Below are 15,817 nucleotides of genomic sequence, written 5' to 3'. Positions count from 1 at the left end.
GTAGTGGGGATATTGAGGGGTGACAAACAAAAAAGAAACAGTGTATGTTTTCTTTTCACCTGAGATTTCCTTTTTTTATTTTACGTGACAACTGCATTAAATTCAAGTTAAATAATCATTGTCTTCTGTTTAATCCATTGTAATAAATCCATCTATCAATATATTATCATATAAAATAGAAACCATTGGAAATTCTAATTTTCAACATTTCTGAATAAAGAATTTCTATGATACATTCATCCATACGTCTGCTTTCTCTATTTCGAGATATATATAAAATCTTAACACTCTGTATGTAAATATGTACCATATGTTTACCATATATACCAAACGTTGCATCAGTTGCGTTTCGATATTCGCGAAATTCACATATTTACGATATTACATACATATCTATATCTATTATATACATATCTACACAATCTATTCAATATTGTCGAGAAACGCCAAGTTGGTATGACCGCTAGTTCCTAGAAGTTAAGTTGGTACGACTTCTAACGACGCTATTTTGTCTTAGAAGTCGACCACGCGTTAATTGCTTAAGCGTATCCGGCGTGTTCAGACGGTTTGTATGAGGAGGTGAAATAAAAAGTGCAATATTCAATCCGTGTGGATCAATTGAATATCAACCCCGACCTATATTTAATAACAAATATATACATTAATTTGTAATTTTTCATAATGCTAATGGAAAATTGTATAGACAAATTGCTGCTATGCTCAATTTAAGTAAGAGCACGGTAAGAGATATAATTAGAAGGTTTAAACAAGAAGATCGTGTAGAATCTGTACTACAAAAGGACAACCAAAGAAGTTGGATATCCGTAACGAAAGGAAAATAATAACAAAAGTAAAAGTAAATCCTTCATTACCAGGCATGTAAATATGAAACCGGAAATTTTGTATAGAAAATACACGTTTATTGTATGAAAATGACTAAAAAAATTTTATTCGAAGTATTGCCCATCGCTAGGTATACATTTTTCCCACCTGTCTGGTAATTGGTGGATGCCACGCCAAAAAAACTGTCGCTCTTTTGAGGCAAACCAGTCATCGAGCCATTTTCGTACATCTTCGTAAGAAGTGAAGTGCTGGTCAGAAAGTGCGTGTCCCATCGATGCAAATAAATAGTAATCGGACGGAGCCAAGTCTGGTGAGTAAGCCGCGTGCGAAAGTATTTCTCAACTGAACGCTTCGATCGATTCCTTGACCAGTTTTGGTGTATGTGATGGTGCATTATCATGAAGCAAAATTACTTTGTGTTGCCTTTTTTGATATTCTGGTCGTTTTTCACGCAAAGCTTGATTCAAATCGATCATTTGTTGTTGGTAGCGCTCAGTATTAACGGTTTCGCCAGGTTTTAACAGCTCGTAATAGATCACGTTCCACGTTCCACGCTCTTCGTTCCTCACGTCAAACTTGCCACTCCTGAATTTTTTAAACCACTCAAAGCACTGTGATTTACGAAGAGCATGCTCACCGTAAGCTTCGACAAGCATTCGATGCGATTCTGCAGCAGTTTTCTTCAAATGGTAACAGAAAATCAATGCTGTCCGCAAATCGTAGTTTCCAGGCACAAAATTCGACATGTTCAACGCTATTACAAACTATGCTGTTGTATGAAACTTGTATTGTTCTGAGTCGAAAATGCTTGTGAGATGTCAACAAAGACTTTTGGCATCAATGATGCAGTTTAGTGATAACTACATTATCAGCTAGGACCATCTATAGGCAAATTCCGGTTTCATACTTACAGGCCTGATAAGTGGTCCGAAACTAGCTGAAGAACTTTTGATAAAGACTAAAAAGAAGGTGTACTCTCAAACCATGCGCAGAACATTGAAAAAAGGCTATTACAGTGAAAGAGTTGCTCGGAGACAGCCATTTGTAAACGAAGCGAATAGAAAGAAAAAAGTAAACTATGCACGAGAATTTGTTTTAAAAGAAGATACATGGCGAAATGACGTAATTTTTAGTGATGAAAGTACATTTAACATTTTTAGTTCAGATGGGCGGCGAATAATATGGCGGAAGAAGAATAAAGAATTTTAATTGAAAATTACGAAACCCATTGTAAAATATGGTAATGGAAACGTGCTTGCGTGGGGATGTATTTCAATGTTTGGAACGGGCGAATTAGATTTTGTTGATAACATTATGGACGAATATAGATATTTAAATATTAAAAAAAAATTTACTCAAAAGTGCTTTGAAAATAGGGATTGTTGATATATTTAAGTACTATCAAGATAACGATCTTAAACATAAGGTCCGCATATGGAAATATTTGTTGCATAACTATCCAAAATTATTACACCCTGCACCTCAGTCACCAAATCTGAACCCGATTCGAAACCTATGGGAAGAACTAGAAAGGTGAATTAGAAAAATTCCAATAATGTCAAAAGAAGTGCTGAAACAGCGATTAAAGGAAGAATGGAATAGTATTAATACTGGATACCTGAACAAATAATTTGTAATATGCCACAACGTTTGAAGGAAGTTATTGATCAAGAAGGTTACTCTATACATCACTTGTAAAATGTAATAAATAATAAATAATAAAGAAAAGAATTACTTATATTTTAAAGTCCGAATATTAGAGTAATGTTTCATTTAATACGTATTATTTAACAAGCTCTGGATGTTATGTAAATAATATTTATACTCTTGTTAACTAAACAGAGTACCTAAATATTGTATAATATTATAATAAGTAACTAACTATACCATTTACGTTTTTTCCTGTTATGAACAAAATTATAGCGCAATAAAATAAAAATTTTGTTATATCCAAATATTAAAGTTACTCACTATATGTGTACGAAGGTGGTGTGAAATTATTAAAATTTACTTTTTACACAATGTCATTTTTGACACCAAGAAAAGAGAACGTCTATACCAATAAACTACGTCACGTTCACTTGCTGTTGTTGGCAGTGATAGTGATGGTATTGATGTCATTTGTCTTCGTTTTGACCTTCTTCTTCTCTCATCATCTGCTTTTTTAATCACGAGCTGCCTTTTTTGTACATTTTCTTTTTCTTCATTATTTTCTAATAAATACTTTGATGGTTCGGGCACGGCATTGATCTTCAACCTTTTCCTTCTATTCGTATTTTTTGTGGAATTTGGTTTGAACATTGCAGGCAAGAAATGATCGGCACAGACACCTATAACATATTTCCTAAAGTAGAGTAGAGCTAAAGTAGAGCTAAATATTTTAGATTGAGATTGCCTGTTAAAAGAGTAGTATATATATAGAGTAATAGAATGTAATATAGATAAAAAGATAAGTAGAGTACAAAAGAAAAGGATTGAATGACAGTCGAGGCTCGAAACTGAGAAAAAATTTAGAAGTCGGTTCCTGCGCTCGCGAAAACATTGAAAATGCCAATAGTATACATGTACACTTACTATTGCAATTAAATATTGCGAGTGATCTATGAACTGAGTAATACTGGCGTTAAATCTGTCATTTAAAGACGCGTTCGGCTTCTTATCTTTGTAACATAAATAACTTCCGTCATTAGTCGACTAGTTCGAACGGACTCCGACACTGCAATACGAGCGTTAAATTACTTCCTCTTTTTAAACTGGTTTGTCTAAATATGAATTCTGTAAGGTGTATTGTTGTATCTCAACTTTGTTGTTTACTTTATTCCTTATTCTTACTAGTAGAAAATGTTTAATACGTTAGAAATGAAAAGTACCCAACGAAATAGAGAAAGGACCACGATGTTTGTAAGAATGTCAACAAGTTCATCGCAATTTACAATAAATGTGGCATTTGAATGGAATCTGAAACAAAAAGGAAGTTACATTGTAATTACATGTCAGATAAGCGTAAACCCACTAGTTACCCAATTACTTGACACGATGGATCAGATCCGCAGACTAAAAAGACAATACCCTTTAGATTGAAGCATTAGATTCAATTAGAATCAAACATACTATAAACTCTTATAATCCAAGTCACAGTACCACGCCAAAATAATTTACTTATTAAGTCATCCCATAAGTTCGTGCCGTTTTTCGAGCGGTTATATATGTTAAGATCGTTTACATACCTTTCAGTTTCATGAAAAAATGTAATCCCCCTCTCGTTGTACAACCTCTTCCCATTTTTCATTATTCCGTCTCGATAAAAGTTCTCTTGTTTTTCTTTAAAATATGAAATGTACACACAAAGGTCAGCACGAACTTATGGGATGATCTAATATAATTCTCAATGACAATTGATTGTAAATGGTCTAACAAATAAAAAAACAGATAAGCGTAATGCAAGATATCAGTTATTAAACCAAAGAATTGAACTATATGCGGGAAACAGAACCGCGTTCGCTTGTCTTCTTCGGAATTTCGGGGCACACAGGGACGTAATATCGTCGAACAAAAACTTGAGAGGCTCGCTTTCTCAGCGATCGTCCTCTCTGATGTCTTTCGCTTACAAAGAAACCTATAGTAGTTTGCCGATATTAACAAATTATATCGTGTTTCGTATTATTTTAACCACACGAACATGTTGATGGAAATTTCCTAAAAAAATGGGTCAATAATATAAAAGTTTTGTTGCTCCGTCGATATTCGTTTTCGGATCGAGTAACACTGCCTGCCACTATCCCTGTAGTCAGCAGTAGATGTTCAATAAAGAAAATCTATGTAATTGCTTTACTGCAAATTCTAAGATATCATCAAAGTGCTGAAATATCACTACTGGGAGTATATTTTAATTGAAAAAACAGCTAAACTTCGTCTGTAGGCACAATTCTTTCTGAATTATTATTGCATTTTTTGATAATACAGGAAACATTCGAAAACTGCACAAAAATCGGGACCCAAGAGTTGTAATAGCAGAGATGTAGATAGAGGCAATTAATAAAATCTTACTTAAGCAGCAGAACCTTTGTAATAAGAATCAAGGACACATACTCTGAAGTTAAAGACATCAAGGCAGGGGTACGCAAAGAAGCGTCCTAGGCTCGATACTTTACATTATATATACACATTATACACGACTAACATACCACCAACTACCAATAGCAAACTACTGACATTTACATATTACTATAAAAACATATCACAAAAGTAGAAAAGTGGCTACAAGAAAAACAAATAAAAGCAAAGCCCAATAAATGCAACCATATCACGCTGCGAAAACAGATACCACCAAACATCCTTCTGAACGGCACGCACATAACACAAACAAAACAGGTCAAATATCTAGGACTTCACTTAGATACACAACTCACATGGAAACAGCATACCAAATCAATAATAGACAAAATACAGACAACAAGGAGACAATTGGCAAAATCCAAATTATACAAAGAAAATAAATTAAAAATATACAAAACGATCGTAAAACCAATCTGGACTTACGGAATACCACTATGGGGGACGGCAGCAATGAGTCGTATAAACAAAATAGAGACAATGCAAACTAAAATTCTTAGAATGATAGTAAACATCCCATGGTACGTTAGAAACGAGGACATACGGAGGAACCTGAGAATACCAACGGTCAAGCAAGTAATTAGCAGTTATGCGGAAAGATACAAAGAAAGAATAGCAACACACTCAAACCGGCTAGCTGCGGAGACGATCAACGCCTCAAACATGGAAAGAAGACTAAAAAGGAAACACTCAGCAGACCTCACAAAGGATATAACCTAGCAAACGCGAGGATGGCACTCCGCTGGGGGTAGCCACCGACATGATAATATTACTGTTAAAAAATTCTACCAAATGTCCAAATTGTACAAATTGTGAATAAAAAGAAATAAATAAAAAAAATATTGATCACACTCTCTCATAGTTCACTTTCCACGGTTCCGGCTTTCACATGACTCGTACTACGTGAATCAGCTCAAGTTCCAACAGATATCTATGTAAAAATCCGTAGCATAATAATGATAATCTTCAGGATAATAAAATCATTTTTAAATATTAGTCTTATAATTGAAATATTTTGCACAGTTGTACGCAGGATCCGCTTATAACTTTGAAGCGTAGCTAATGAACGTAGTATGGTAGTAGAATTCACATGGCACGTGGTTGTGTCTAACAAGTATTAACTACTTGCAAGTGCTAAATGAAGAATAGAATTTGATTATTAGAAGGTTGGCTTGTGAAGTTTGTGAAATATTTTATAACTGAATATTTATAAATTGAATACTTTGTGCGAGTTATTTTAATCGGAAAACTTTGTTCTCTCTCTACAATGGATCCTACAATAACCAAATAAATTATTGTACGTGTAAAAGTAAGTCATAAAAACAAATACAGTTTTCTTATACTGTCTTGCTTACTTTCATTATTTTTGGCCTTTATTATATTAGATTTATAGTCACTTTTCTTAATGATTTTTTTTTGGTTAGATACTTGTTAACATTTATATTCATGTAAGAGTTTCATATGTCAGTTCTATCGTCCTTTCCATAAATTTATTTTTTTCTGCAAAGGAGTGTTTTTGTCGTCGAGTGATTATTTGTATCCAAAAACAAATTGTGTCATCGATAATGGTTAATAACAACCGATAAAATCTTTTGTAACAAATATTCATATATCCAGAATGCTTAAAAATTAATATTCTTTAATAACTCTAATATAGTCTTGTTTTCTCTTAATACTAGTTGCTTCTTGGATTTTTTGTTCTAGTTATCTGATTGACCCGAATTTTGTAAGAAATATTTTCAAAAATATGTGCAATTTATGATAAATGCATATTATCATATTCAAAACTTATTGCAGTATAAATCTTTATAAATTCTTTTCTATACTGATATGGTAAGTCTGTCTTTTTCCTTTTGTTACAAAATATCCTATTTCAATAAGAAAATAAATATCATTTATTGCATTAATGATGAACGTGATGAAAATACATGGTATGTTTGTACATTTAACTATAGAAGTAACAATACATCTATAGAACTTCTACAAATCAACCTCTACAAATATTATCCAATTTTACAGGCATAATTTGGATATCTGTATCTTACTGTAGTTATAAAAATACTTTGAAATATCAAGTGCATTACACACACACACACACACACACACACACACACACACACACACACACACACACACACACACACACACACACACACACACACACACACACACACACACACACACACACACACACACACACACACACACACACACACACACACACACACACACACCTTTATCTTTATATATATCTATATCTTTAAAGTTTCAATAGCGAGCATTCGAATACTTTCGTGAGCCATTGTACATAACAGATACGTATTTTATTATACGTATTTACATATTTTACATATTTTATTATATAAAATCATATAAAAATTCGGTGTATAATAATCGTTATTTTCGGTATTAAAATCGTTATCAAACATCTATTTAATTAATCTTTAAATTGAAGTATAACCATGGAAAATTAAAAAAAGAATCATATTTAGATTTTACAAGCATGGCACAAGGTAACTGCGTAATGATTGTGTACATGTTCCGCTTCTAATCCTGAAGCGTAGCCAATCAGCAAGTAACACTACTCCTTTGTCGTCACTGTTATCCTAGAAATCGATGCTGTTCAATCGTCATTCATTTTCGAGTCAAGACAGAGTGTACATCGTATAAAAATTTATTTGTTTAGAAACTTGATCTGCAAAGTTTCTGTAAAAAGAGATTTAGCGAAGATGAATATTTTATACGTACAATTTTATAAAATGAAAAGATTCGTATACATATTAGTTTCGTATAAATAATTTTAACCTAAAAATTTGTTCTAGGATGGATGGGGTAGTACAGTAATTGGAAAGGAAATTATTATAAGTAAGTCGTAATATAGAATACAGTTTTCTTCTTTTATGTTTTTTGTATTTTCATCACATTTTTGATTTTTATATACATAATCGTCTTTCATTTAAAGAAGAATTTACTTTCTCAATGACTTTTCATACAAATTTGAATAATAACTGCTATTTTTGATCTGTTATTTTAATCTTTGTCCTTGTTTGTTTGGGCTACTGTATCGCTTATTTCCTTTTAATGTTTGCGCGCTGTACTAATTTTGTGCGAATAATTTAGAAATATATGAGGTCTTGCAAGTAAAACTGATTTGATGTAGAAAATTTTTAATTTTCATAAAATAATTCTGATCTGCCATGACTGGGTGGAAACGAAGAATCTAGGAAATGAATATAAAATAAACCGCTTCGCGAATGTACGTTGAGAGAATACATTACGTTTCATCTAATATTAGTTGTTTCTTGTACTTTTATTTCACTTATCTGATTGGCCAAAGCTTTTTAGGAATAAATTTTTATAAATTTCTTCTTTGTTAAAGTTACTTTTTCTTGTTTCATTCGTCCTTTATTATGGACTGTCACATTTCAATAAGAAAAATTCTATTTATTTAATATTATTTATGTTTATTTCTACATAAAATTATTTGTGGCATATATATTCTTAGGTTAAAAGTCAAATTTCTTGGTTACTACAAAACAAACACAACAATGTTTTTAAAGCGTTCTTAGATTAATTATAATTTTTTAATTTGTTTGAATTGCTATTCTTCTATGGTAAAATGATCTTGGCTTAATACTGCTGTGGAGGGTTGGTTGTGGATAGATAATGTAAAATAACGAGAGCGAGAGATTGCTGTCGCAACCCGTCAAATATATTTCGAATAAGTTAAACAAATAAAGAAAAGTACAAAAGACGTTCGTTCACTGTGTTCGCAACAATAGTGTATGTTCGCTTGCGGAAAACCCGACTCGCAGATATTGATCGCTAATTCGTATCACTTGGTATTATAATGTCTCGCCTGTGATCACATCTGTTTATTTATACTGGTCTGGGGGGGGGGGAGAAGTCGGAAAATTTGAATTTGTCTAAGATCGACGGTTGCCCATAAAGGTGACTTTGTTTCGTCTATCGATATGCTTCGAGCGTCAAGGCTGTATCCGTGTTCCGAGGCACAACAACAACATGAGACACTCTCGATCCGCCTCGTCCTATGACTCTTGTGCCGCTACACTGCTTTTGCTTTTTAATAAAATTTGTCAGTCCTCATAACTATCTTTCTTTGTCAGAAAAGGAAACGACCATCCTATTGCTGCTTTTTTAATGAATTTTGTTGTAAATTCTGAATACTGTATCCAATTTATTTTTCTTACACATATTATACATTTTGTTTCCATCTGTTTTGTATATTATACTGTTTTTTGCATTCCCTGATTGTTCTTGTCTCCCAGCTACTCTAACTTTGATTATTCTTTTATTTATTAATAGCAGTTTCATATGTAAGTAAGTAACTTTAATTATTTTTCTACATTCTTATCATATTTATATACTTCACTATAGATAGATTATTCTATTCTTTCTTTCTTTTCTCCAGAAAGTATCTCTGTTATTTCTTTTATTGTTGTTTAGTTTAAATTTATTATTATTTCTGTATCATTGGCTTCATAACTTTATTTGAGTTTATCATGTGTGTATAACTTTTTCCAATGTTTTCCTGTTTAATTATGTGTTCTCCCATGTTTGCCAGTTTTAACATATAATTTACTCCTCATTTTATTAGTTTCTGTTCCAAGCCTATTCTTCTTGCTTTTAATCATTAGCTTTTAATCTGGCATTACATGGTATTTCAGTATGTATAATATTCTTTTTAGGGAATGTGTTTGTGTTTTATCTATTTTTGTTGAGTAGTGGAAATGCGATACTTCTATGCCATATAGCTATATACTGTGTATGGTTCACTTTATCTTTATGCCAAATTACCATTCAGGCATTAATTTCTACGAGCACTATGAATGTTTTTGCTATAGTATTAGTTGGGCCATATATATTTTTTTCCTGTATGAAATACCAAAAATTGTCTTTGCTGAATCAATTCATATATTGATCCTTACTTGTGAAACAATGGATCGCTAAACTCAAAACTGTTATTTTTCATTTTCATGTTCATCTTCATATTCATGAAATAACATTAGAAGATACAAATAATGACCAGAATGAGCGATGCCCTGAAACAAAGTTTAACCTATTTATGTTCGAGATCATTTTGTGTCCTTCTACTTTACCTCTTATTTACAATCTTTTTATAACAACAGTTTTACCCTTTTTTCTTCTTTCAATTTTGTCTGACTCTTCTAGTACCTCACTTCTTTTTGTGAGTTTGCTTCTCTCTTCTGTTCAGTTTGCTCTGTTCTTCTGCTCATGTCCCTTTCTTTTCTCTTATCTTTTTCTATATTCTGATATTTCTCTACTATAATATAAAATCTCTCTTAATTAATCTTAAATTTTTCTTACCTTCTTTAATTCGTCTTCCATATTCCCCATTCCCTTCAACATTATATGTACTTTCTGTAGGATTTAAGGTTTAATTTAAGATTATGCCTTCATTTCTTTATTGAATTTACTGTATTTATTGTATTTACTGTATTTTCTTTGCTCGTACTTGTTGTTTATTTCTTGTTGTCTCCTATTGCCACTTTACACTTTGTAATTTATTTTAGTGACCTTTCTCCTGTGTTTCTTTCTTATTATTATGGTTACCGTTGCCTTCTTAAGCTTCTTTTATTTTGCTATGGTTTCCTAACATCTGCCTTACTTTTTCTTGACTTTTTACTAAATTCACTGTCAGAATTTGTATTTTCTTATTTTCCTTTTATTACACTCTATATTGTTTGCATAATACCAATGGTATGAATTTTGCAATTTGATCAACTGTGGAAATTCACAAGTAAACGTGAAAAGCAATTAAATAACTCCGGAAATCAATGTATCTGAAATTTTCTTTCAAACCTTACTTTTCATGCCATATTCAAGTGAAGCTGTGAAATAAATTTTAATTTTTATATCCTTATTTTGCATTATACATCAAGTTTATAATTCTTTGTATTATAATAATATAAGGAAATGACATTTTGATAAATGAACTAAGGAAAATGATTATTATTTTTGATATTTATATATGTATACATATATTTCAATACACACCTCAATTTAAACAAAAAAAAGAAAAAGAAGTAGAATTTGTCATAAAAGCTGAAAATTTTCACATTTATGCTCCTGGCATGAAAGCCACGATATTTCCTCTTCACTTTTTAATTATATTTCCAACTATTTCGATTTTTCTAAATGCCCTTTCACGCATTTTTGCACACACTATCTTTCCCTTGTTACAATGTTTCTGTTACAATTTAAAAAATTGAAGAAAAGTCTGTTAAAATTCATTTTTTAAGAAATTATTTCAAGAGTTCTCGTTGCCAGAAATTTAACGTGAATGGATTTTGTGATATTCAGGCAAACTGACTCCTGAGTAAGATAAAACTTTATAAATTCTTTCCCATGGTTCTTTGGTAAGTTCGTTTTTTTATTCGCTTTTAATTATGGAATGCACTATACCATTTAAAGAAGGTGATAAATTCCATTTTAATTATGGAATGCACTATACCATTTAAAGAAGATGATAAATTCCATTTATGCGTTATCTTGTCTATTCGTTATTTAAAATTACAAATGAAAAGAATATGTTTCATTTTTGCTTCGTTTTATACATATAATACCCCGTTTGGGGTTGATACTTGATTGATTCACACAGATTCAAGTTTTACTTTCTATATTTCACCACCTTGTGCAAAGCGTCTGAACACACTGGATACACTTAGTTAATTAACACGTGGTCGACTCCTAAGACAAAAGAGCGTCGTTAGAAGTCGTGCCAACTTAGCTTGTAGGAACTAGCGATCATACTAACTTAGCGTTTCTCAATACCTATATCAATGTGATCATAATTCATGAGATATTTTCTTATAGTTCTTACAACTGAAACCTTTGGATTTTAACTCGTAAACAAGTTCGCTTAATGTGCGATTTATAAACAGTTGCATAGAACTGCCCGGTCAATAAGGTTGTTTTCTTCCTGAAAGTACAAACTGGCACGGTCGAATTACGATTGAATTCTTAGCTAAGTACTAATGAACATTAGTGTTTATTGGACCATTCGCGGAGAGACGCGATCGCGAGAAAGCACGTCAACGAGAGTCGTAAGTCCCGTTACGATTAGGTAATCGACGCCACGAAATAATCGATCCCCTTATTTCTGTTACGATATCAAGGGTGGTCCAAATGGGTTTACACTGAATTAACAGGTATAAATTAATGTTTATTCCAAGAACTTTGTAAAGAAGATGTAAATTGATAAGGTATAATTGAGTTTCGATTGATAGCCAAAGTTACAGTGTGTGGTACGCGACGTAAGCTTAGATGATGACGGTTCAAAAAATGCATAAAGACTGTCTTTCTGTGAAGATGATTTGAAAAGATCTGATTTGTTAAGGATCAGTTTTCGTTGGGAGAGTGAAGGAAGGATTTCGCCGTTAATTGGCTAATTTTCTAGGTTGGTGATGAGGAAGAGTGCTAACCGTCCCCGAGAGAGAGTTGCTAGTGGGAAGCATTCTATGGAAGCATCATACGTGAGAAAACTAACTTTCCCGTAGTAAACAATAAACTTTTTGAACACGATTTTGAAAAAAGTTATTTGTTTGGTCTAAAGGACCTTAGCCATGAAAGTGCCAAGAGTTATGACGAGTCCTTAAGACTATTTAGGGTACGCGGTAAGGATGTGTGGATATCAGACGTAACAATTAGTGCAAGTTTTTATGAAAATTAACATGTATCTGTTAGTTGAATTTCCTTGTGAGATGTTTCTAGGCGTGACATTTGAGATTCGCACACACTTTGCCCATACGCGCATTTGCAAGGTTTTTGAATAATTTCTATCGAATTCTTTTTCTTTGAAGATTCTCCACCGGTATAACATTTTGGACTGGCATTTGTATTTGATAAAATATTACCAATGCTACCGTATAACATGGCTAAGCGCACTGCAAAGATAACTTTTATATTATCATTGTCTGAATTGTATGTATTGGGAGAAAGGTTATCTATTTCCATTATTATCTTCTTCTTCCCTAGCCAATGTCTCATTTTTTTCATAAATACAAATTTAATAGGTCGGCGATAAGACGTTGACGAGGATTCAGGGTTTGACCACCAGCACTTAATTATATTCATCTAACATTAACTTAAGCAGCGCTAAAGCAATTACAAACAAAAGTTCTATTTCAGATGAACTTTGTGTAAAGCGACTTAGAATCCAACTTTAACTGGTTCAAAACATGCATGGATTATACTCTTCGCTATTCTTAGGACATTTACAAATTATTATGTCTCTCCTTCTCAAGTTAGAAATTCCACTTTTTGCGAAAACACTATTGTATCATAATTATTCAAAAACAGTTTATTTAACATTGTTTGGCATCCTTTAGCCTTGTGCCTATTCGTTTCTATACATGACTGGCATATTCTTTCTTTTAAACAGCAATGTCTTCGTATGGATTAATATCGTTATTCGTTTCGCTATCTCCATCTCCAATATATGTAGTATACTTGGCATGATGTTTCTTTCCTGATCTCATAAACATTTCTGTGATGACATCAATTTTCACTTTACCAACATCGATATGGTTTATAGTGCAATTATCTTTGTCACCTTCATACTAATCATTGTACTGTTCTGTGTCCAGTTTATTTTTCCATGCAACGTTGCAAGATTGAGAAAACTAGATTTTACAATTATATCAAGCATTTTCTTACTGTGTTTCCCGAGGAATGTAGCAAGACTAAACGAAGAATTCAATTCTCTCATTTTCCTGGCATTTTTTCTTCCGAAACAGTAACTTTCCTTTCGTCTTTCTCAGCAGCTCTCAAAATTGGACGATTATATATCCGTAAAACAGCAGAATATAAATTTTCCAGACAGCCATAGTCACTGAAATCCCTGAAAAATATCCATTAGCCCACAAAATAAATTTATTTTTCCCATTCCGCTCTCTAAAAGTTGCCAACACAATCCTGTGATTTATTTCACATGGCTTTTGGTATGGATTGACATTGCCAATTAGAGTGGAGATAAGTTGAAAAATTTCATTCAGTACTCACACTTAATTGCAATTTTAGAACCTAAGCCGCGGTTTCTGGTTCTACAATACTGAATTTTTCGTTTGCAGTTCTTGCAAATAACAGTAGTCGCTATCATCGAAAGTGCAGCAACAAAGTTCAAAGTATATTAACTAAGATCACTTGCGATCACGTCATTGTTATCTGTATTTCGCAATTTTTTAGTTGATACGCTTGTTATTCGGTTCAGCAACGTGTATCATTCGAGTTGCAATTGATGTACACGTAAAACGTCATATTAGACCTGATGCAATTTTCCTGAACTGCTGCCATCTGCAGCTATATGTGCACTGCAGCTAGTTCTCATCACGAATGCTATCGCTATAAGGTTCACTTCATATCAAGCATTCTGTGCGAAGCAACAATAATGTGTAATGTTGCCAATATTGAATCGCTTCTTTAACAGCAAGGCATTCCAGATAGATTGCTTTCTTCTTTGATTCTGTCTGGTTTCAGTTTTCCTGAGAAGTGCGCAACCGGGTGTAACATACCGTTATCTTAAAACGACTCCTAAACCATCAACACTTGCATCTGTATAAATGAATATTTCTTTGTTTTGCTCATATATCGCTAGAATCGGATTTGAACAGAGATATTCCTTGATCATCTGAAATTATTTCTCACATCCTTCATTGCAAATGAATTCCACGTTTTTCCTTAATAAGTTATGAAGTCGTTCCAGGAGTTTTCAGGCATCTTCTATAAATTTATAATAAAAATTAACTTTCTCCAGTAATTGTCTTACATTCTTTTTTGTTCTTTGGGCGTTTCAATTCGCCCAAGTCAAAAAATGTTCTTTCTGCTTTTAGCCCTTTCTTTCTCTTTTCCAATTTGCTTTTTTCCTTTCTTCGTATTTTTATATCCTTTTTCTGTTTTACTCTTTCTCTAGCTATCCGCACGATATGCTAACCGTGTCCACACATAGTTTGTTTCTGCAATGTTTGATATAAAGAGAACGTCTCGCGTAAGCGCACGAGAACACACGCTCAGCGAAGTGCACTGACACCGATTCTCTAAACTGATAGACTCGAACTGACTTGAAGTGATTCAACGAGTAGTCAGATAGAAAAAAACGCGGTGTCACCGTTCGACGCTCTCTTAGAATAGGCCGCGGGACGACCATGCAGTTCCAAAAACTCGTCGTTCTGTCGATCACCCAATGCAATTCATGTCCTGATAACTTCAGCAGTTAGTGCTTGAGAAAGACGCCTTATCAGTGCATCGATTGACAAAACAGTTAAAAGACGATTTATGAGAGATCCAACCATTCTGTTGATAGTGTGCATGAATATGTAGGCTCCAAGTTAGACGACAACTATACGAACTATAATAAGCTAAGTTTATGAATGGAAGCTAAACGCTACGATTAAATTTTATAGATAACTCACGCTTGATGGACATAATCGGAATAAGTTGCGCGACGACGTAAGAGATGATATAATTAATCTAATGAGCAGTGCTAGTTAGTTAAACCATCAGTCCTCATTTGTGCAAATTTCATGTACCCATCTATGCCATATAATACATTAATCCATTTTTTTCTTAGATTTTGGTGATATAATGAGTTCGTCACAAAATATGCGAGTCGGAGCGAAGAATTTTGCATTTTTCATTTGTCCATTACTACATTTTCTTTATCTGTGCTAAGTGCGCTTTTGGTTTTGAATGATTTTTTTCGTTCGGTCTTTTTTCCAGTCTGAGTAATTTCCTGTTCGACCTTGCTTTTTGTTCCGAGATGATTGTTACGGCGTTCCCTCTTTTCTTTGCTTTCCTCTTTACTCTTTCTTTTGCTTTCTGA

At 33.0% G+C, this 15,817-nt stretch overlaps 2 long non-coding RNA genes across 9 annotated transcripts; both read right to left on the bottom strand.

Annotated features, from left to right (window-relative positions):
* Window positions 1-2,774: 2,774 nt before the first annotated feature.
* Window positions 2,775-5,957, bottom strand: LOC125386986. Of its 4 annotated transcripts, XR_007227588.1 has the most exons (5): window positions 5,581-5,957; window positions 5,383-5,508; window positions 3,714-3,801; window positions 3,418-3,559; window positions 2,775-3,173 (listed from the first exon to the last, which is right to left on the bottom strand). It is a non-coding gene; the product is annotated as an uncharacterized LOC125386986 (long non-coding RNA). The 4 variants fall into 4 exon arrangements; XR_007227585.1 differs by having other exon boundaries at window positions 2,783-3,173; window positions 5,383-5,930; XR_007227586.1 differs by lacking the exon at window positions 5,383-5,508 and having other exon boundaries at window positions 2,783-3,173; window positions 5,581-5,930.
* Window positions 5,958-9,954: 3,997 nt separating this feature from the next.
* On the bottom strand, window positions 9,955-12,068 carry LOC125386989. 5 transcript variants are annotated; one of them, XR_007227594.1, is made up of 3 exons: window positions 10,996-12,059; window positions 10,806-10,829; window positions 9,955-10,722 (listed from the first exon to the last, which is right to left on the bottom strand). It is a non-coding gene; the product is annotated as an uncharacterized LOC125386989 (long non-coding RNA). The 5 variants fall into 5 exon arrangements; XR_007227592.1 differs by having other exon boundaries at window positions 9,955-10,036; window positions 10,113-10,829; window positions 10,996-12,057; XR_007227593.1 differs by having other exon boundaries at window positions 9,955-10,019; window positions 10,113-10,829; window positions 10,996-12,056.
* Window positions 12,069-15,817: the final 3,749 nt, after the last annotated feature.

This window comes from Bombus terrestris, unplaced genomic scaffold, assembly GCF_910591885.1.
Source record: "Bombus terrestris unplaced genomic scaffold, iyBomTerr1.2, whole genome shotgun sequence".
NCBI lineage: Eukaryota > Metazoa > Arthropoda > Insecta > Hymenoptera > Apidae > Bombus > Bombus terrestris.
Note: the sequence above shows the minus strand (reverse complement) of the source record. Positions and strands in the feature narration are given on the sequence as shown.